The sequence below is a fragment of the Peromyscus californicus genome, unplaced genomic scaffold, assembly GCF_007827085.1.
Source record: "Peromyscus californicus insignis strain IS unplaced genomic scaffold, ASM782708v3 Scaffold_9__1_contigs__length_137607984, whole genome shotgun sequence".
NCBI classification, from domain to species: Eukaryota; Metazoa; Chordata; class Mammalia; order Rodentia; family Cricetidae; genus Peromyscus; species Peromyscus californicus.
Window position 1 is genome coordinate 50,787,421 of NW_026294617.1, and position 22,503 is coordinate 50,809,923.

A 22,503-nucleotide genomic window follows, 5' to 3' on the forward strand; every position below is an offset into this window, starting at 1 on the left:
GGCTGAGAGAATGGATGCAAAAACAAGATCTATCCTTCTGCTGCATACAAAATACATCATACCTCAACATCAAAGATAGATATTACCTCAGAGGAAAGCATTGGAAAAATATTTTCCAAACAATCAACCCAAGAAGCAAGTTGATATAACCATCCTGATATCTAACAAAATTGACATCCACCCAAAATTAATCAAAGGAGATGGAGGAGGACAATTCATATTCATCAAATGAAAAATCCACCAACATGACAGCTCAATTATGAACATCTATGCACCAAACTCAACGGCACCCACACTTGTAAAATAAACATTGCTAAAGCTTAAATCACTCATCAAATCTCACACATTGGTAGTGGGAGACTTCCATACCCCACTCTGACCAATGTACAGATCATCCAGACAAAAACTAAATAGAGAAACAATGGAACTAACAGATATTAGGAGTCTAATGGACCTAACAAATATCTAGATAACATTTCACCCAAACAAAAAAGAATATAAATATTCTCAGCATATCATGGAACATTCTCCAAAATTGATCACATAGTCACAAAGCAAGCCTCAACAGTTACAAGAAAATTGAAATATCCCCATGTATACTACCAGATCACCATGGATTACAACAACAGAAATAACAGAAAATCTACTAACTCATAGAAACTAAACAACTCTCTACTGAAAGACTACTGAGAAAAGGCAGAAATAAGGAAAGACATTAAACACTTCATAGAATGAAAAGTAGTGCAAAACATACCTAAACCTATGGGACACAATGAAAGAGGGGCTAAAAGAAAAGTTCATAGCATTAAGACATTCATAAAGAAATTAGAGAGATCTCTTACTAGCAACTTAACAGCAAACCTGAAAGCTCTAGACCAAAAATGATCAAACACACCAAAGAGGAGCAGACAACATAAAATAATCAAACTGAAGACTGAAATCAATAAAAATAGACACAAAGATAACAATACATAGAATCAGTGAAATAATTGTTTTTTTTGAGAAAATTGACAAGATAGGCAAACCCTTATCCAAACTAACTAAAAGATAGAAAGAACATATCCAAATTAATGAAATCAGAAAGGAAAAGGGGGATGTAACAACAGGCACTGAGAATATCCAAAGAATCATTAGGTCCTATTTCAAAAAAATTGTACTCCACAAAATTGGAAAACCTAAAAGAAATGGACAATTTTTTTGATAGATACTACTTGCCAAAGTTAAATCAAGTTCAGATCAATAATTTAGACAGACCACCCTAAAAAATGACATTTATCCATAAACATTGAAAGACCAAAAATTACCCATGCCACCTTTTGGAAACGTGGTCATCATTTTCTTAAAATTACTTCCTGCTCTCTGGGGGTGAAGGCATCTTTAGGGGATCCTGAAAAGAAAATTAATTGTCAAGTCCTGGGAGAGTTAGCTGTATCATTTGACCAGTCTCTGCATAATGGAAAAGAGCAGGGCTTCTCTCAAGTCCATGCTCGACTAGTTTGTGAAGCTGAATCATCTCAGCTAGCCATCTTGAAATTGTCCAGAGTAGTTTGTAGTCCAAAGCCAATCTTTGGGTGATGTTTGTTAGCTTATTGTTATTATCACCGTCCTGATGGAATCTTCATTGTGGGTATCTCAGCTAGCCATCTCCAAACTGACCTGAGCAGTTTGTAGTCTAAAGCCAATCTTTGGGTCCTGTTGTCAGCTTAATGGTGTTACCATTGTCCTAATCAAATCATCATTGTGGGGTCCCATCCACTTTTGGGAGATTTCAAAGTCACTATTAGGCATGGTCATGGATCCCAGCAGAATTTTTTTTCCTACTCTTTGGTTTCAATTGTATCTATGGCAGAATCCTGTCTCACAGCCAGTCCCAAGTTTGCAATACAACAGGTTCCATTCTTTTTCACCAAAATATTCTTTGATTTCAAATCTCTGTGAGCAATAGCTGGCTTCCCTTGGGTACCAACAGTCTCCATGTGAGGATGGGCAAGACCTCTTGCCGTGGACAGATTGATCATCCCTTCCACTCTAGCAGTGTATCTATTCAGGTCATCAAAAAGGGATCCATGCCCATGGTGATCCGACACCAGCCACAGCTGAGTCCATGTTTCCTTGTCTTTATTGTCTGCTGCTATAAATCCTAGGTTGTTTTCGTGGCATAACATCACAGTCTGATAAATCTCTGCCTCTCTGAACAACGAACATTCTTCCCTAGAAGAGAATATCTTCACAGCAACTTCTCCCCACTTGCCTGGCTAAACTCCAAATGACCTTTGCCAATGCTTTCTTGTAACATGATCATCCTGGAAATTGTTCTCTGAACTAGCAGCAGGAAACCCTTTGTCCCCCAGTGGCAGCATCACATCGCAGCCTCTAACAGGATGAGAAGCAGCTAGCAACTTGGAGGAGCAGTAGCCACCACCACCGTGGTCCTGCCACCACCATTTGTGGCCTAGCCCCAGCCACAACTTCTCTTCAGCAAGCCTCCCAGGCTGGTCTCAAACTCGAAATCATCTTGCCTCTGCCTCCTACAGCAAATCCTACTGGCATGTGCTGCCACAACTGGCTGTGTGCAGCTCAGGCCTGAGCTGGGGACTGCAAGACCACAGGCAAGTCGATTTTTGTGAATTTGTGCCACAAACATTGGGTCTCCAGATGTAAGATGAATTGCTAAATGATCTTATTAATAAAGAACCCCAAGCCAGATATTGGGGTGAAAAGTGAGAGATAGGAGGAATAGAACAAGTCACAGCCAACCTCACCTTACCAACAACTCCTCAGCCTCCCAAGTGATAGGATTAAAGGCATGTGTGCCACCACTTTCTGGCCTCTATGTCTAATCCAGTGGCTGGCTCTGTCCTCTAATCCCCAGATAAGTTTATTAGGGTACACTATTAGGGTACACATATATAGGGGTGCACAATATATCACCACACTCCTCCACTGTTGGTGGGAGTGCAAACTTGTACAGTCACTTTGGAAATCAGTATGGTGGTTTCAGAAAATTAGAAATCAATCTTCCTCAAGACCCAGCTATAACACTCTTGGGCATATACCCAAGGAATGCTCAATCATAGCACAAGGACACATGCTTAACTATGTTGATAGAAGCATTATTTGTAATAGCCAGAACCTGGAAACAACCTAGATGCCCCTCAACTGAAGAATGGATTAAGAAAATGTGGTACATATACACAATGGAGTACTACTTGGCAGTAAAAAACAATGTCATCATGAAATTTTCAGGCAAATGGATGGAACTATTAAATATCATCCTGAGTGAGGTAACCCAGACTCAGAAGGACAAACATTGTATGTACTCACTCGTAAGTGGATACTAAATGTAAAGCCTTTAGGATAACCAGACTACAACCCACAGCTCCAGAGAAGCTAACTAACAAGGAGGACCCAAAGAGGGATGCATGGATGGCTCTGGGAAGGGGAAATAGATGAGATCTCTTTGAGTAAATTGGGGATGAGGGGTGGGCAATGGAGGGTAGGGGATGGGGAATGAGAACATAAGGAAACGGGATAGTCGAGCTGGAACAGGGATGAAGTGGGAAAGCAATGAGAGAGATACTATGATAGAAGGAGACATTATGGGGATAGGGAGAAACCTGGTGCTAGGGAAGTTGCTAGGAATCCACAAGGATGACCCCAGTTTAGACTACTAGCAATAGTGGAGAGGGTGCCTGAACTGGCTTACTCCAGTAATCAGATCAGTGTATACCCTAACTGTCATCATAGAGCCTTTCTCTAGTAACTGATGGAAGTAGATGCAGAGATCCACAGTCAAATTCCAGGAGTCCAGTCGAAGAGAAAGAAGAGGGATTCTATGAGCAAGGGCATCAAAGATCATAATAGGGAAACCTACAGAGACAACCAAACCAAACTAGTGGGAACTCATGAAATTTAGACCAACACCTGTGGAGCCTCCATGGGACTGGACAAGATTATCCACATAATTGAGACAGCTGTGTAGCTTGATCTGCTTAAGGGGCCCCCAGGCAGTAGGATCAGGACCCATCCCTGATGTATGAGCAGGCTTTTTGGAGCCCACTACCTACAGTGGGACACCTTGCACTTCCTTGATGCAGGAGGCGGGGCTTGGACTGGCCTCTCCTGAATGTACCAGGCTCTACTGAATCCCCATGGGAGGCCTTACCTTCTTGTAGAAGAGAAAGGGAGGGGGGTAGAGGGGGGAGGCTAGAGGAGTGGGAGGAGGGAAGGGGGGGATCTGTGATTGGTATGTAAAATGAATAAAAAAATTTCTTAATAAAAATAATAAACAGACCTATAACACCAAAGGAAATACAAGTAGTCATTAAAAGTCTCCCAACCCCCCCCCCCCAAAAAAAAAAACCCAGAGCCAGTTTGGCACAGAATTCTACGAGACTTTCAATGAAGAGTTAAGACCAATACTCCTCAAATTATTCCACAAAACAGAAACAAAAGAACATTGCCAAATTCATTTCATGAAGTCACAGTCGTCCTGATACCTAAACCACACCAAGACTCAACAAGGAAACAGAATTACAGATCAATTTCCCTCATGAACATTGATGCAAAAATATTCAGTAAAATACTCGCAAACCAAGTCAAAGAACACATAAAAAAAATCATCTACCATGATAAAGGTAGGCTTCATCTCAGAGGTGCAGGGATGATTCAGCATATGAAAACTTATTGCTGGAGTCCGGCTCCAGCGGGGTTCTGAGCCTCAGGACCGAGGTATGAGGTCGGTGAAAAAAAGAGTGTGACCACCGGTTATCTTTCTATCAGATGGCACCGAATAACTCAAGCAGTTTATATTTATATAAGTTCTAATGCATTCAAGCATGATTAATTTCAATACATTTTCCCTTAATCATTTTTCCAAGAATCATTAACATTTACCCATTTTAGTTTCTTTTCCTCTTCCCCAGTCCCTTGATATCATTGACCTTTACCCCATATCATTAATTTTTATATTGCAAGCCAAATGATTCTATCTAACCGGACATATCTTGTTCATATTGTACCCTAGCTGGCAGCAAACATGCGGCTACAAAACAAAAGAATTCAAGCCCTGTGATTGGTTAGTCCTTAACAATGTGATACTTTTACATTGTTGTGAGCAGTGGCGTGTATTTTGCCATACCGAGGATATTATTTTCAGATGTGAGTCAATTTCTAAATAACTTGTTTATCATTTGTATGTGGACAACAGTTGTAATCCCTTTCTTAATAAGTTTTCAAAATGGTAATGATTTTTAATTGTTAGGGCCGAGTTTCTATTCTTCCTGACAGTTTCTAAGTGAACTTTTGCTTCCAAGGGAACTGGGAGTTTTAACTGAAAAATTATCTGATCATTCATGTCCTGGCACCATAGAGATATCTGACCTTTCACATTCTTTATCTTTTCCTTATGTTTCTATAAGATTTTTACATCATCTTTTAAGAAACTGTCTCCCAAGTTCTTAAGTTCTTTGGAATACAGTTATCTCTTTTTAGGATGGTTAAGCAAGCAAGAATCATTAGCCTTAGTGAGTTCCTCCAGCTTACTCGGAATGACTTCAAAGACAGTCAGGGGCGACTGGGGAAACTGATTCCTGTGATAGACTGCAGAGAGACTTAATTTTTTTGTAGAAACTTTTAGAAAAATTAACAGCTTTTGTTCCCAGTAAACTCAGCTACAATAACAAATGACAAAGCAAAACTATGAATTGCCATAAGAGTAAGCATGACAAAAGTTAGAGAGGCCTGAAGCCCCTGAGCTCCCTAGTCCTTGCCAGATGTGTGAGATTCTCCAAAGAGCTTTGCCATAAGGAGCTCCATTGGCAAAACATTCATGAGCTGTTCCCAGGGATGATACCATAGCTTCTGCCAATCTGCCACTACAATCCACTATATAAACAAAATTTTAAAAAACTAGAAGAAAGAAAGAAAGAAAAAGTAATAAACCAAACAAACAAAAAACATGATTTCCCTCATTAGATGCTAAAAAAGTCTTTTACAAAAACCAACACCCCTTCATGATGAAAGACTTGGAGTGATCAGAGATACAAGGGGCAATTTACAAAAAGCAATTTACAGCAACCCAATAACCAACATTAAATTAAATGGACAGAAACTCAGAGCAGTTCCACTAAAATCAGGAACAAGACTAGGGTGTCCACTCTCTCCATATCTATTCAATATACTGCTTGAAGTTCTAGCTAGAGCAATAAGACAACTAAAAGAGATCAAGAGGAAACCAATTGGAAAGAAAGAAGTCAAATTATCATTATTTGCAGATGGCATGGTAGTATATGTAATCAATAACAAGAATTCTACAAAGGAACTCCTACAGCTGATAAATACCTTCTGTGAAGTGGCTGGATACGAGATTAACTTTTAAAAAAATTGGTAGCCCTCATATACACAAATGACAAATGGTCTGAGAAAGAAATCAGGGAAACAACACCCTTCACAATAGCCACAAATAAAATAAAATATCTTGGGGTAACTCTAACCAAGCAAGTGAAAGGCTTATATGACAACAACTTCAAGTCTTTGAAGAAAGAAACTGAAGAAGATATCAGAAGATGTAGAGATTTCTCATGCTTATGGAGTGGTAGGATTAATCTAGTAAAAAATGACCATGTTACTAAAAAGCGATCTACAGATTCAGTGACATCCCCATCAAAATTCCAACACAATTCTTTACAGACCTTCAAAGAACAATACTCAGCTCCATATGGAAAAACAAAAGCCCTAAGATAACTAAAACAATTCTGTGCAATAAAAGAATTTCTGGAGATATTACCATCCCTGATTTCAAGCTCAACTATACAGCTGTAGTAAGAAAAAAAATACATGGTATTGGCATAAAATCAGACAGTGGATCAATGGAATAGAATCAATGACTCAGATGTAAATCCACACACCCATTGACATCTTATTTTTGATAAAGAAGCCAGAATCATTCAATAGATAAAGGAAAAGTATCTTCAACAAATGGTGCTGTTCTAACGGGACATCTTATATAGAAAAATGCAGATAGATTCATATCTATCACCCTGCACAAAACGCAAGCCCAAGTGAATCAAAGACCTCAAAATAAAACCAGATATGCTAAACCTGATAGAAGAGAAAGTAGAGGATAGCTTTGGACCCACTGGCACAGGAGAAGATTTCCTGAATAGAACACCAGTAGCACAGGCACTAATATCAACAATTAATAAATGGGAACTGATGAAATTGAAAAGCTTCTGTAAGGCAAAGGACACTGTCAAGTGAACAAAACTGCAGCCTATGAAGGATGTTATTTTGTTTTTCAATAGCTAAGTAATACTACATCATGTAAATGTATCAAATTTTCTCTAGCCATTCTTCTGACTTCCTTGGAAAGGAAGGAGGAAGGAGTCAGAGGGGTCAAGGTCAACACGAGAAAACGACATCAACTAACCTGGTTCCATAGGAGCTCACTGAACTGGCAATCAAGGAGCCTGCATGGGTCTGACCTAGGCCCTCTGCATATATGTTATGGTTGTGTAGCTTCACCTTCTTATAGGACTCCTAACAATGGGAGCAGGGGTGGTCTCTGAATCTTTTGACTACTTTTGAATCCTTCTCCTCTTACTGGGTTGCCTCATCCAGTTTTAATATGAGGGGAGGTGCCTAGTATTACTGCAACTTGATGTCCCTTGTTTGGTTGATATCTCTAGGAGGCCTGTCCTTTTCTGAAGGGAAACAGAGGAGGAGTATATCGGGGGAGAGGGGAGATGGAATGAGGGACTGGGAGTAGAGAAGGGAGGGGAAACTGGTATGGATGTAATATATGGAAGAAGAAGAAAATTTTCAAGTCATGAGGGTATAACCCTCAGAAAGGATTAAGGCAATTGTTATAGGCCTGGGTGAGCTATGTTTTATAAAATAAGAGATCAGAGACTGTTTTCACACTTTTCTACCTCTCACATAGTATCTTCTGTACCTGGTCTTGTTATGTGATGTCATCTGCCATGTTATAAAATAGTGATGACCCTCATAAATCCCATCACCCTCATTAGATGCAGTTGCCCAACCTTTAAGTATCATTTGTCAAAATACCAAATACGTCCATAAATATTAGTTGAAATACTAAAATAAATCTCTCTTTAAAAATAAAGGATTCAGATACCTCTTTTACCTCTTTGATGCAGGTAATTAATCCACTCTCCCAACCCGAGTTTTGAGAAAAATACTGAAGCATTCTCAGGCAACCACAGCCTCGGGCTTAGGTATTTTCTCACATCGACACAAAATAAATAAAAACCTTCTTCTGCACATGGGGCTCAATTTAAGACAACTGAAAACTAGGAGCAAAATAATGGTCTCCACCACTCAGTTGCAGAGAAGAGCCTCGTCAGTTGAGAAAAAAGAAGTTTGTTTTACTTTATTCCCATCCAAACCACTTGTTACTTTTCACTTGAAAAATAAATCCATTAGGTAAATACATACTTCCTCATAAGCTTGAATACCCTGGAGGTGTACCTGACTATGGAAAACTCACAGAGATCCAGTACTCAACTGCAATTCATGGTTTTAAGTTTTTGGTCTTTTTTTCCAAAGAAATGCAAGTACTATCAACTCTAATCTGGAGTTTCACTGCTGGAGTGAGATTGGGAACTGAGGAACTATTTGAACAAAGTATTTTCACTTGTGCCAACTGTGGAAGGAATCTTTCACTGTGCTAGCAAAACATTTTCTACAAATATTAGCTGACACCATGAAGTATATTTCCTGATTTGCTGGTCTTCTGTAAGAACATAGGAAATAAAATTTTATAATGCATGTTGATATAGCTCTGGTGTCTTCTGAGACTTTAGGAAATGATTGAAGGCTTGAAATAAAGAAACTGAGAGGAGCTAAGGAACTCCTGATTCAGCATGTCCATAAGAACATCCACTGGCATCATTAGGCCTCGAAACTACTGGTAAAATGTTCATCCTTCAAGGTTCCCTTTGCAGTCCTTTAAAGCCCAAGGCTTCTGTCTCTGGGCACGGAGTCATGAATCCTGAGGAGAGACTGATGCCCTTCAATTCTTCTGATTGGAGAATAATTTTGCTGCTTCTGTACAGGTCTCTTTCTCTTTCTTTCTCTTCCCCCCGCCTCTCTCTCTCTCTCTCTCTCTCTCTCTCTCTCTCTCTCTCTCTCTCTCTCTCTCTCTCTCTCTCACACACACACACACACACACACACACACACACACACACACACATTTCCATATTACCTCCATCAGTCCCAATCTGAAAATGATAACCTTGATTTAGCTCCCAGATTTGGCTATTTATATTTTTAGATATGTCAGGAAATGACATTTGCTCCTTGGTTTTCCATTCATATATCCATGTAACCTTGTGGTGATATATTGTGGACCCTAATAAATTTGCCTGAAGGTTAGAGGACAGAAGAAGCTGCTAGATTAGATATAGAAGTCAGGCAGTGGTGGCACACACCTTTGTCCTAGCACTCGTGAGGCACAGATCCATCTGGATCTTTGTGTGTGGTGGTATTGTGTTCCCCAAAATATTGTGTACCCTAATAAACTTACCTGGGGTCAGAGAACAGAAAAGCCACTAGATACTTAGGATAGGCAGTGGTAGCACATGCCTTTAATCCTAACATTCCAGAGGCAGAAATCTATCTGTTCAAGGATACAGCCAAGCATGGTGATTCATTCCTTTAATCCCAGAAAGTGAGCCTTTAATCCCAGGGAGTGATGGTAGAAGGCAGAAAGATATATAAGGCGTGAATACCAGGAACTAGAAGCATTTGGCTGGTTAAGCATTTTGGCTGGTTAAGCTTTCAGACTTCTAGCAGCAGTTCAGCTGAGATTCATTCTGGATGAGGACTCAGAGGCTTCCAGGCTGAGGAAACAGGATCAACTGAGAAGTTGGCCAGGTGAGGTTAGCTGTGGCTTGTTCTTTCTCTCTGATCTTCCAGTATTCACCCCAATAACTGCCTCAGGTTTGCTTTTATTAATAAGACTCTTTAATATTCCTGCTACATTTGTGAGTTCAAAGCCACCCTGGACTACATGAGATTGACTCAGTCTAGGAGAGAAAACAGAGCCAAGCAGTGGTAGCACATGCCTTTAATTCCAGTACTGGGAAGCACACACTCCTTTAATCCCAGGAAGTGATGGCTGGGTGGAGAAGGGTATATAAGGTGTGAGGAGAAAGGTACTAAGGGCTTTTCAGGCTGAAAATCACGTAACCTGGTGATTTCTTTAGGAAAAAAAATAGACTGTGAAAACTGAGATTTGGATTGACAGTGCTATGGAGATGAACAGCAATGGGAAAAAAAAAAAAGAAGAAGAACATGTAACTGTACCAGGTCATCCAATCCCAATAATACAAATACAACCATGGAATTCTGGAACTTCAAATATCTTCTAAGGAACAGCTCATAATAGAATGCCATATCCTTAACATTAGCATGGTCCATGTAAAATTTCATGTTACTAGACTGAAGCTAGATCTTCCCCTTGTGGAAAGGATAAAAATCCCTTAAGCAATAAACAGAGGACTACCCCTAGAACCAGAGGCAGCTTCTGATAAACAATGTTTCAGAAGTTTGAGCCTTTCTACACATAGATGGATATAAACAGTTAAACCGAGGACCTGAATGAATTTGAATGAATCCTTTTTTGGGATCTCCAAATGGGAATGCTGCCTTTCTCGCAGTTTGATATCAGTCTTAGAAGACTATAAAATGGATGACACTGAACTCTGCTTGGTCTCTGTCTTCTGGTTTTCTATTTCTGTGATTAAGACCATGACCACAAGCATGTTGGAGAAGAAAGGGTTTATTTGGCTGACTCTTCCACATTGCCATCCATCTTTGAAGGAAGTCGGGGAAGAAACTCAAACAGGGCAGGAACCTGGAGGCAGGAGCTGATGCAGGGGCCATGGAAAGTTGATGCTTTCTGGCTTGTACTCTACGGCTTGTTCAGCCTGCTTTCTTATACATTACAAGACCACTAGCCCCAGGATTGGTCCCACAATGAACTGGGCTCTCCCACACCAATCAGTAAATATAAGAAAATGCTCTACAGGCTGGCTTACAGCCTGATCTTCTGGAGGCATTTTCTCAATCAGGGTTTCCTCCTCTCAGATAGCTACAGCTTGTGTCAAATTGACATAAAACTAGACAGCAAAGTCTCTTAACCATCAAGACATGGGATAACACATGTGTGCTTTTTAAATCTATTCACGTATTACACCACCGTGATTTCTCTTAGTAAAGTATTTACTGTAACACCTTTCTCGTGCTGCAGCATGACTGAGTCAAATGGTGTAGGGAGACTGGCTAGAATAAGCACTGAAAGGGACCTGTAAGTGCTAAGCCAACTTGTTTTGGGATGCATGCTGGTGAATTTTAGGACAGGATGCACATTGGATGATAGGAAGTATTAAATAATAGGGTGCAGAAAACTGATGTTTTAGAAGAATTGTGGACAAAATGAACATAATGAGAACAGAACACAGGATTGCCTTTCTCAATTTTTTTTTTTTTTTTTTAGATTCTTCGGAACCAAGTGCAAGCTGATGGTCTCTGAGGGAAGTAGAAAATCTAGGATAGAAAGAGAAATGGAAAAATCCTAATGGGCTTTTTAGGGATAAAGTCAGTTGTTCAGGTAGCTGACATAAATGATTCTCTGTGCTGGAGTTCATATTTGAAGATGTGGAGAAATACGAAGTGAAATGGAGAACTGTGTAAGAAATCTCAAAGGACAATATTTATCACTTTGTTGGTGTGAGAAACAAATGCAGTGGATAGAAGTTAAGGCTTCATTTCCTTCCTCAAACCATTACTGAGCATTAGGCACTGCTGACAGTGTATTTATTGAAAAATGAAACATGCATGATTTCTCTTCCAGTACAGGAACCAAGTTAAAAGGTAAGAATAGAGATTTACAGTATAGCTCAAAACTGAGGATAGTCTTTGAAACACACACACACACACACACACACACACACACACACACACACACACACACACACAAGAGCCTGAAGCAGGGAATGACAGTTATGAGAGATCAGGCTTTATGATGGTATACAGAGAATTCCTCTCTGAAACATGGTGAAATAAGACTTTGGTGTTTGATGAAAGTGGTCAAGTAAAAGGTGAAAGGAAAACCATTCCACACAAGCACCCAAAAGAGAAGGGGAAGATTTCCTGGAGAAAACAGTTCATTGTGCTGTTAAAGATGAAAGGACCAGCGCAAAGCTGGAAATAAGTGAGACCTTGACATGAGCCTAGGGGTGAAACAAGGGGCAGATCATACAGAACCTTGTATTGCTGGCAGGGAAAACTGAGTTTTGCTCTGTATGCGATGTTGTCATACTGTAGTGTCTTAAGCAAAGCTCAAATGTGATCTTTATTTTCTACAAGCCTATGGGGGGATAGTGAAGTAAACAATATTTCCTGGACTGAGATGATGGCAACACACATGAAAAAAAAATGGACAGGCTTGTGCAATATTCTGAATTTACAAATAAAATTATTTGTGAATATGATTCTTTTAAGATTCAAGGGAAGGAAGACAGCAATAAAAACTTTTGGATTTGGGAATTAGCTATCTTGGTAGTGATGGTATTTAAAGAGGAAAATTAATAGAACACGCTTATTGTGGAGGAGATTTAGGTAGTAGAAAAAAAGCTGATTTTTGAAACTAAGGAGAAAAGGCAAATAGTGATGCTGGCTGAGGCACTGGTAAGTAAGGTTCAGTAGGCAAAAAAAAAATGAAACCCTGGAGACCAAACCTGCACATTGATGTGGCTTCTCTAATAGTGTGTGATGGTTGACAAGAAGAAGAAAAGCAATCACCTGCTTAATGGTGAACAAAAGGTCAGAAACCAGAAGGCACTTGCATTGGATTGCAAGATTGCATGTTAACGATTAAACACAAGGCACTGTTAGAGTGAATGGAAAAGTGAAAGCTTCAAGTGAAAGACAGTATATTGCTTCCAAAGTTCTTTGTGCGAGGTATAAAATGTACGGGTAACGTAGTTGAAGCTTGAATGTAATTCTCAGTTGCTTCACAAGAAATGGACTTGGAAGCTGGTGCTGTGTAGAAAGCCAGGATACTGACAAATTCATTAATGTACTGAAATCATTAATCTTTAATAAAATATAAGCTATGAAATATTACAAGCTACGTTCCAAATAGACTTGAAATTGCACAGTCGGGAAAGGCCATCTATACTTCATGTGGAGCTAAGGATCAAGGAGAACCACACAGGTATCTGTCTGCTCCCTCAGAACTTGTCTTTAGAAAATCACATAATTCACCACCTGGCAACCTAATGGCTTCCTTAACTTCACTTTAAAATATGTTTTATATAAAAAGGCAAAAAGACACCTGTTGATATTTTAATAAGAACAAATAATGTGTTCCTGATATGCAGATTCCTCTCATGAGGACCCACTATTAGAAAGTCTACAGTCTCCCAGAAAAACTCCTTACTTTGCAATTCTATAAAACCATCTCTGTCTCCTTTTCACATCACAGTCTCCTTTCCATTTTCATTGTCAGTTCACGTTACCTTTTGCATTAGTTTTCCCACCTCCTGTATTATTCCCTATTGAGGCTGTAACACATTCCCACAAACTTTTCTTGGAGTTTGAAGTCTCATAGGGGCTAGCTTCCATATGTTCACAGACATACATTCATCCTGAATTCTGTGAAAGAGTCCATTTCTTTGCCTTTGGAACATGTAAGAGTCACCTTTCTTTCCCCTTCTTAGGACCTGGTACCTCCTTTAATCTTTAAAGCCAGCAGGTTAGCACCTCCAATACTCTCCGACCCTAATCTCTTGATCTATTGTTCATTTCTTTCTTTGAGTTTCTCGTTTTCCTTTTTTCTATATGGACTTTTGTGATTCCATTAGGCACAGAGAACATAAGAAAATTTCCCCATTTAAAAATATTTAATTCAACTACACTTGAAATTGAAACATTATTATATAGTTATTACAATTATATCATTACAAAAATATCACTTATTTATTATAATCATAAGCAAAAGAATAATTTGACCACAGAAGTAAAAGTTTGGTGAGTTGAGCAACCAATTAAGAAGCCTCCTTCAGATGTTTATCTCATTCTTTAAATCATCATTGGTTGTTCTTTTGCCCCTTTTCAAAGGAACAAAAGAAAATGACTATGTTATCATGTATCAAGCATGAAATCCTGTAGTTCAAGATAACCCTTGTGCTAATTCTCTATCAGCAAAGCTATTGCGATCATAAATAAGAGGAAATTTGAGCACTCACTGAAGTTTAATAAAGTATTTCCATTCAGTATCTTTGTTTAAAGAACCAAATTTGATGCTTCAAAATATTCACCTAGAAAAAAATTAAGAAAAAAGGTACATTTTCTTCTTTTCTGACATTTATGAATTATAGAACAGAAAATACATAGGAAAGCCTCCTATAACATAATATAATAAACTTTTTTTCTTTGTTTCAAAGGAGGAAAGGTTACTACATACAGCTGGCAAAAAATAGGAGATGATATTTAATGTATGAAGACAAGCTCAACGTAAACAGGATGGAAATCAGAAATCTCAGTGTAACAGAACATTGAATATAAACAACAGGCAGACAAGCAAAGAAATAAAAGGTAAAGGTAATACAGAGCAACACAAGTCATGTGAATATGTTGCTCGACACAGGCTTCTTCTTGACTCTTCAGTAACTAAAGTAATTTGGCATAGAGACAGAAAGCTTAATCGTACATTTATAAGCAAATGATAAACTCACAAGTTATTCCTATGAGCTGTTTCAAAAGGGTTTGGCAGCAGATTGAGATTTGCACTGTGGACTTTCAAGATGATTTTTTTTTTTTGGTTTTTCGAGACAGGGTTTCTCTGTGTAGCTTTGCGCCTTTCCTGGAACTCACTTGGTAGCCCAGACTGGCCTCGAACTCACAGAGATCCGCCTGGCTCTGCCTCCCGAGTGCTGGGATTAAAGGCGTGCGCCACCACCGCCCGGCAAGATGATTTTTTTTTTAATAATATATGTGAGGTGGGTGTTATATGCATAGTGGTAATATGTGAAACTTTCCCTGGGAAGACATGACACAGATGTCTATTCATCTCAGACAGGGAACACATCACATCAAAATAAATTATACTGAAATCCAACATGGGATCCAATGAATTTGTTTGTAATACTTACAGGAGTCTGAGAGAGATTGCAGCTGCACCAGGAGAGAAGCTCTATCACTAAAAAGCCCACCCCAAGATATGTGACTACTCAGGAAAGCAGCAACCCTGAGGCACTTTGCATGACTTACAGGTAGCTCCATAGGGTAGAATTTCTTCCAGGAAGGTCTGCTGGAGTGTCTCCCCTCAAAAGCAGCTGTTTAGATGTTTACAATTTTGTCAACCTTTGGAGGGGTTCTTAGCGCATCTTTTTCTGTTTTATTCTCAACAACATTATTTGTTGAAGAATACAGGTAAAACACATAAGACACAAGTTGTTGAATACCAAATGATGAAAAGAGGCACTAAACGAGTATCTTCATGCATTCCTAGAGGGAGTGAAAATGGTGTAGCCTCATTGGGAAATAGTTAAAAACTTTCTTAGATAAGAAAAATACATGAATCGTTCAATAAATTTTGTGTTTGCTCAAATAGCACAGTTTATTTTTTTTCTTTTTTTAAGCATTTTTTTTTTATTCATTTTACATGCCAACCACAGATCTCCCTCTAATCCCTCCTCCCACTCCCCGAGCCTTCCTACCCAATCCAGCCCCCACCCCCCTCTTCTCAAAAGCTAAGGCCTCCCATGCAGAGTCAGCAAAGCCTGGTACATTCAGTTGAGGCGTTGTAAGCTCCTCACCCTGCATCAAGGTTATGTAAGATGTCCTACCATAAGTAATGGGATCCAAAAAGCCAGCTCATGCGCCAGGGATAGATCCTATTCCCACTGACAGAGACCCCTTAAACGGACTAAGCTACACAACTGTCTCGCTTATGCAGAGAGCCTAGTCCAGTCCCACGGAGGTGCCACAGCTGTTGGTGTAAAGTTCTTGAGTTCCCACTAAGTTGGTTCGGTTGTCTCTGTAGATTTCTACATCATGATCTTGATGCCCCTTGCTCATAGAATCCCTTTTCCCTCTCTTCGACTGGACTCCTGGAGCTCAGCCTGCTGCTTGGCTGTGGATCTCTGCATGTGCCTGGTGCATCTTTTAATAGCTGAGATTTGTGAACTGATTTACTTCCTGAGTCTCGTGAGTTTCTTTCAGGATGGAATGCTTCAGCTTGGAGGAAACTGCTCAAAACAGATACGCCACCCTTTCTATTTCAAATGGTGGTAGATTAAATTCCAGTTTTAGGGTGTTTCTTCTTATGATTCCCTGATAAGTAAATAGTGGGGTAGTTTCAGTGTTAAATCTACAGTGTAAGCTATATAATACTAAAAATGTTTTTCTACTCAGTGGCTTTTTGGTTTCATTCAAATATCAAGGGATGAAACTGGGCCATTATCCATCACCCTGCACACAATTGATCTCCAAGTAGATCAGGGAGCTCACCATAATACCTGACATCCAGGGTCTAGTTTGACCATCACTAAGATTTTTTTTTTAATTTCTTAATAGCATTCCAAGAAAATACACATTTTTGTCTTAAAATCTTTAACCCTTCTCATATTTTTATTAAATAAAAGTTAATATCTGGATAGATATTCAAATTTTTTATAATAGAAGATAATTATGAATAATGATCATACATTATGAAGATATAATTTCAGAATTTCTTGCTGAAAATTTATTTGAAATATTTAATGTAACTTATTATTAACTAAAGTGTATTTATTTTCATTGAAAATTTTGGCATCAGGTGTCCAGGCTTTGAATCATATATACCCTGAAGTGACATAAAAATTCATGAAAGAGAAAGAAAAATTGTAATTCCCAAAATTAATCAAGATCCATATATACTAGTATGAATATGAGTTTCTACATGAAATAAAAATATTTTAAATAATATCAAAGCACATGAAAACAGTAAAACATTTGGATATGCAAATAGGGGTATATGCCAGGCAGTGCTGAAAGTCTACAAAACGTTTTTCATGCTTATTCATGATTTATTTGTACTATTTGCTTATGAGAATGTACCTTAAAAAAAACCCTACAATCACATTTAACTGACTTAAAATAGCCTGTAAAAAAAAGGCATATATTCAGAAAAAATAAAGAAATGACAATTTGCTAAAATTCTTAATTCTTGTGAGTCAATTGTTGACTTTTTCTCTAATGTATTCTTTTACTTTGAAAGCAACACTGACTTTATTCATTGTTTATGAGATCATATAAGATTATATATTTTTCTTGCTTTTAGATAGGCAGCATTTCTATTGTCTTACAAATCATACACAGAAAGATAAAAGGTTAAGTAAGAGAGACCAGAGGAATGAGAAATCAGTATTTGTAGTGCGGTTTGATTTTTAATTTTTATTTATTTATTTATCTGTTCATTTGGGATTTTTTGAGACAATATTTCTTTGTGTAGCCATGATTGTCCTGAAACTCACTCTATAGGCAAACTGTCCTTGCACTCACAGATGTGTGCCTGGTGGTGGTGGCACACATCTTGAATCCCAGAACTTGGGAATATGAAGTGCTTGCAAAACCTCATGTGTTAAAGTTGTCCTTTCCAGGTGACAAGATATTAGGGAGGCATCATCAGAACTTTCACCCAATCAATGGATTAATTAAATGATGGATTCTTAATTGTATGTTCTGTTGAGTGATTGTGGTAAGTTTTATAAGTAATTGTCCTTCGCTGTGCCCTCCCCCAACTCCCTCTCTCCTCATAAAGGTGAGTGTCCTCTCTGTCACATTGTCCCACCACCTTGATATCCTGCCTTACCACCCAGAATCAATGATGTCCACTGGCCATAGGAAGAACTGTTTGAATACAACACCCAAAAGTCAATCTTTTATTCTAAGTTGTCTTTTTCAAGCATTTGATTAAGAGCATGAAGAACTAACTAATATGTTATTAAATTATGAAAAACAGGAGATTAAAGACTTTATTTAACCAAACTGATATATTATCTTCATAAAAAAAACCCTTAATGTTTTAATTTACAAAATTATAATAGTGTGCACCATATTTATATGAAAATTGAAAAAATAAGTTAATAAGCAATTAAAATACTTTACAGTTATATTATTATAATGTTACTTAGGAGACATATAAAATATGAGTACTCAAAAAAAAACTGCCATTTGGGACTGGAACAATGGCTCATCAGTTACAAGCATTGGCTGTTCTTCCTGAGGGCCTGGTTTTGATCCCTAGTATCTACATTATGTCTCATAACCATCTGTAATTTCAAAAAACATATCTTACCATCAATCATAAGTACCACTTTAGTACATAAAAGGTTGAGAAAGATTATTCAAACAAAACCCACTAGGAAACAAGTATGTGTAGCTATACTATTATACAACACGAAAGGAAATGAAGTTTTAGGATTGGTGCTTTCAGTGGCAATAGGAGGAATGGGAAAAGAAGAGTATGGCGGTTGGCTAAGAGTAAACATATATGAGAAGCCATAGGAAATTCGTTAATTTTCAAGCTAATCTTTAAAATACAATATATGAAAAGTTTGAACAGAACTATAGTGCTTGGTTGACAGTGCTGCTCCCAGGGGACATGGGTTATTAAATGAATAACAGTGCCCAAATATTCTCAAAAAACTAACAACAAAATAACATTTAAGAAAAATAAATCTCAGTGCCCAAAACAGTATCTATCTCTATATTAATTACTGGTCATGGAGGCTCTAAAGGAAGGATTTCATGTTTGGTACTACAAACCAGATAAAAAACCTGTGAGTGTGTCAATCAAGGACCCTAGGGCAAACCTTCTCTTGTCCTTTTTCTTTTTTTTTTTTAATATTTATTTATTTATTTATTATTCATACAACATGTATGACTGCGGGCCATAAGAGGGCACCAGATCTCATTACAGATGCTTGTGAGCCACCATGTGGTTGCTGGGAATTGAACTCAGGAACTCTGGAAGAACAGTCAGTGCTCTTAACCTCTGAGCCATCTCTCCAGCCCTTGTCCTTTTTCTTAATGATTGTGTTGTCACACAACCTTCTAAATATTTGTGTTGGCAGCCATGAGTTTGTATTGCCCTCAACATTTGTCAGAAAAGCTTCTTTTTACAGTGAGTAGTGATAAATGCAGAAGTTAATATCTGGTCAAAATTCTATGTATAAAAAACTATGAATACTCACCTGTGGATGGATCATCTTTATCAACATCTTTCCACCTGAGAAATAGCAGACATTGAAGAAGACAGGGTTGAAAGAATGTAAGAGCTGGTAGATAGAGAGCAGAATTGTAAAATGCTAACTCCTGAACATGACAGTTCAGAAAAGGGTGTAAGTTCAGAAAGAGTTGGGACTGTGAACTTGTAGTATCTATTGCATGAAACTCTCAAAAAACTAACAAAAATAACATTTAAGAAAAAAATCCTACTACATATTATTAATAAGACCCTCATATTATATTTAAAATCCACTTAAAATCTCACTTTCAGCTGGAAATGAAAGGTTTTGACAGAATACATCCCATACAAATGGTAGCCAAGAGAGCTTTTAAAACAAGCACTGTGATTAAAAACAGGAAAGGACTGTCGAACTCAACATATTAGAACTATAGATTAATATATGTGGTATTAGATAAAGGGATAGATTTCAAAAAGATAAATTCATAATTAATAAGTCTTTAATATTATAGTACTAAAATATATAAAGCAAACATTTGTAAAATTAAAAACATGTTTCTATGACACAGTAATAGAAGATTTTAAAAGCTCACTCTCAACAATGAATAGGGGCATCCAGAAAAAGGATAAATGAGGGCAGAGGCATCATGGGAAGCAGTATAAACAAATGTACCTAAGAGACACATAGTATTCCATCAAATAATAGGGTATGTTCTTTATAATCCAGAATACTCTTCAGGAAACATTAACATTAAAATTAAGATTTGGATTTCTCAAGTATCATTTCCAGTCATAGCAAAGTTAAAAAATGAAGCCAATATTGGTAAAAAGATAAGCTTAACAATTTAAAATGTGTGTAGGCTAAAGAGCCATGTGCAATTCAGTGGGTCCAAGTCGAATCAGAAAAAAAGAAAACTACATGTATCTTAACAAGAAATAGAAACAAGAATATCAAAATGCTGATATAGAGAAAAGCCATACTAAGAGTAAAATTACAGTGGCAGGGCTGACAGTGAAGACTGGGAAAGATAAGCAACCTGAGTGTTCAGAGAACCAGAAGAACAACAGACTCAATGAGGTTAATAGAAGGGAAAGAGTAAATATCAGAGCAAAGATAAATTAACTATACCTTACAAAATCAATAGGAAAAAATCAGTAACTGAGCTCCTTTTTTAAAATATCAAATCAATTTACAAAATATTAGCTGGCCTTAATAGGAGAAAAGGGTATAAATAACAAAATCAGTGGTGACAGATAAGACATTATACCCAGTGTCATGGAAATAAAATATTATTGAGGCTTTATGAGTAATTGGACCATGAAGAACTTAGAAAATGGGTAGACACTTAAGAGAGACATCATGCACCACTGAAAGTCATATACAGAGCAAATATTCAAGAAAAGTAAATAAGGCTTTCTGTTATGTACTTAACTCCACACAAAGAAGAAACTAAGTCTAAGAAGCATGATTTTCTGTGTTCAAAATAGTAGAATTAACAATAACAAAAGTAAAATAAAACAGCAATATTAATAAATGATTTTTTTAAATGTGGGAAATAAATATACAAATCAGCTGTGTTTGTTTACACTAAAGATGAACAATTTGTGAAGAATATGTTTTAAAAATTCAGCTACCTAAAAAGTGTAAAACTTAAGATTGCCTTTATCCAATGAGGTGAAAATAAGTTGTTCAAACTATAAATCACTGATGAAAGAAACTAACACAAAAGTAAACAAATGAAAGTCATTTACTTCATGAGTAGGAAGATCTGGTAGCATTACAATGTTTATGTTACTGTCCAAAGTGATCTATAGACTTACTTACTATCACCCCTATTAAAGTTTTAATAAAAACAGTCTTTCTTGTCATGCAAAATATCCTAAAATGCATATGGAACCACAAAGGACTCTGAATTAGCAAAGTTATGCTACGAACAAACACACCTGGTCTAAACAGAGAGTTTGACTTCAATGTGTTATAAAAACATATGCACTTGTAAGGACCCTCAGAAAAATGAACTAATGAGTGAGAAAATGACCTTAAGAACTGAACAGAGGGATTGAATCACTCTATACAGTGAAGAAAATTACAGAGGAAAGAAAAACTGGCTTGAAAGGGAGAAAATATCCCTAGCTCCACATCTTCCAGGGAATTGATCCCTAGAATCTACAAAGAAAGAAAGAAACAAACAAACAAACAATTATACACCAAAGACACCATCCAATCAATAAACGGACAAAGAATTGGACAGTTTTCATAACAAGAAGTCCAAAGAGCTAACCATATGAAAATGTTCAATATCTTCAGCCATTAGGGAAATTTAAATCAAAATTACAGTGAGTTTTTATCTACATCAATCAGAATGGCTACCAGCAAGTGAAAGCAAAGGCTGGTGATGTTTTGGAGAAAAGCAGTTCATTAAAGCTCTGCTGGATTGTGTGTGCAGATTAGTAAAAAGCCACTGTAGAGATTACTGTGAATTGCCCACAAGAAGCTGAAAGAACTACTATTTTATCAAGCCATATTACTCCTGGACACGTACCTGGTGGATGTAATCCGATACAACACAGGGATCCTTGTAATTCTGTGTTCATTGCTGTAGTATTCATAACAACCAAGACATAAAACCAACCTGCTGTCATTCTGCCATTCTACAGATAAATGAGCAAAAAAAAAGTGTGTGGTGTGGTGTGTGTGTGTGTGTGTGTGTGTGTGTGTGTGTGTGTGTGTGTGTGATAATGATGAAAACTACACATAATTAAATTAGGAAGCAGAGTATGGTGGCTTGCACTTGTGAAGGACAGGACTCAGGAGAATGAAACAAGATTGCCCTTGGTTTTAGGCCAGTCAGCATTAACTAGCAAGACTCTGTAAATGGGAATTGGGGGATTGTGCTGGGGAGACAGCACAATCAGTAGATCATCTGTACAGAAAGGATAAGTATCTCAGTTTGGATCCCCCTCACCCCACACACCTATGTAAAAGCCCAATGTACTGGTGAATGCCTGCAGTTCTAATGGTGAAGGTATGGAGATGGGCAGATCTCCAGAACTTGCTGTCTAGACAGTCTAGCCAATCAATGAGTTCTGGCTTCAGTAAGGAACCTGTCTCCAGAAGTAATGTGGAAAGCAATAAAAAAGCCATCTTCCATTGATGGAAGACTGAATGCAGAAACTTTGACTGTGGGTAGAGGTCACTGGTCGAGTGTTTGCCCAGCTTATGTGAGACACAAACAT

General features: G+C 37.8%; 1 pseudogene; it reads right to left on the minus strand.

Annotated features, from left to right (window-relative positions):
* Positions 1-1,817: 1,817 nt before the first annotated feature.
* LOC128106588 (TGF-beta receptor type-1-like) lies at positions 1,818-21,909 on the minus strand (annotated as a pseudogene).
* Positions 21,910-22,503: the final 594 nt, after the last annotated feature.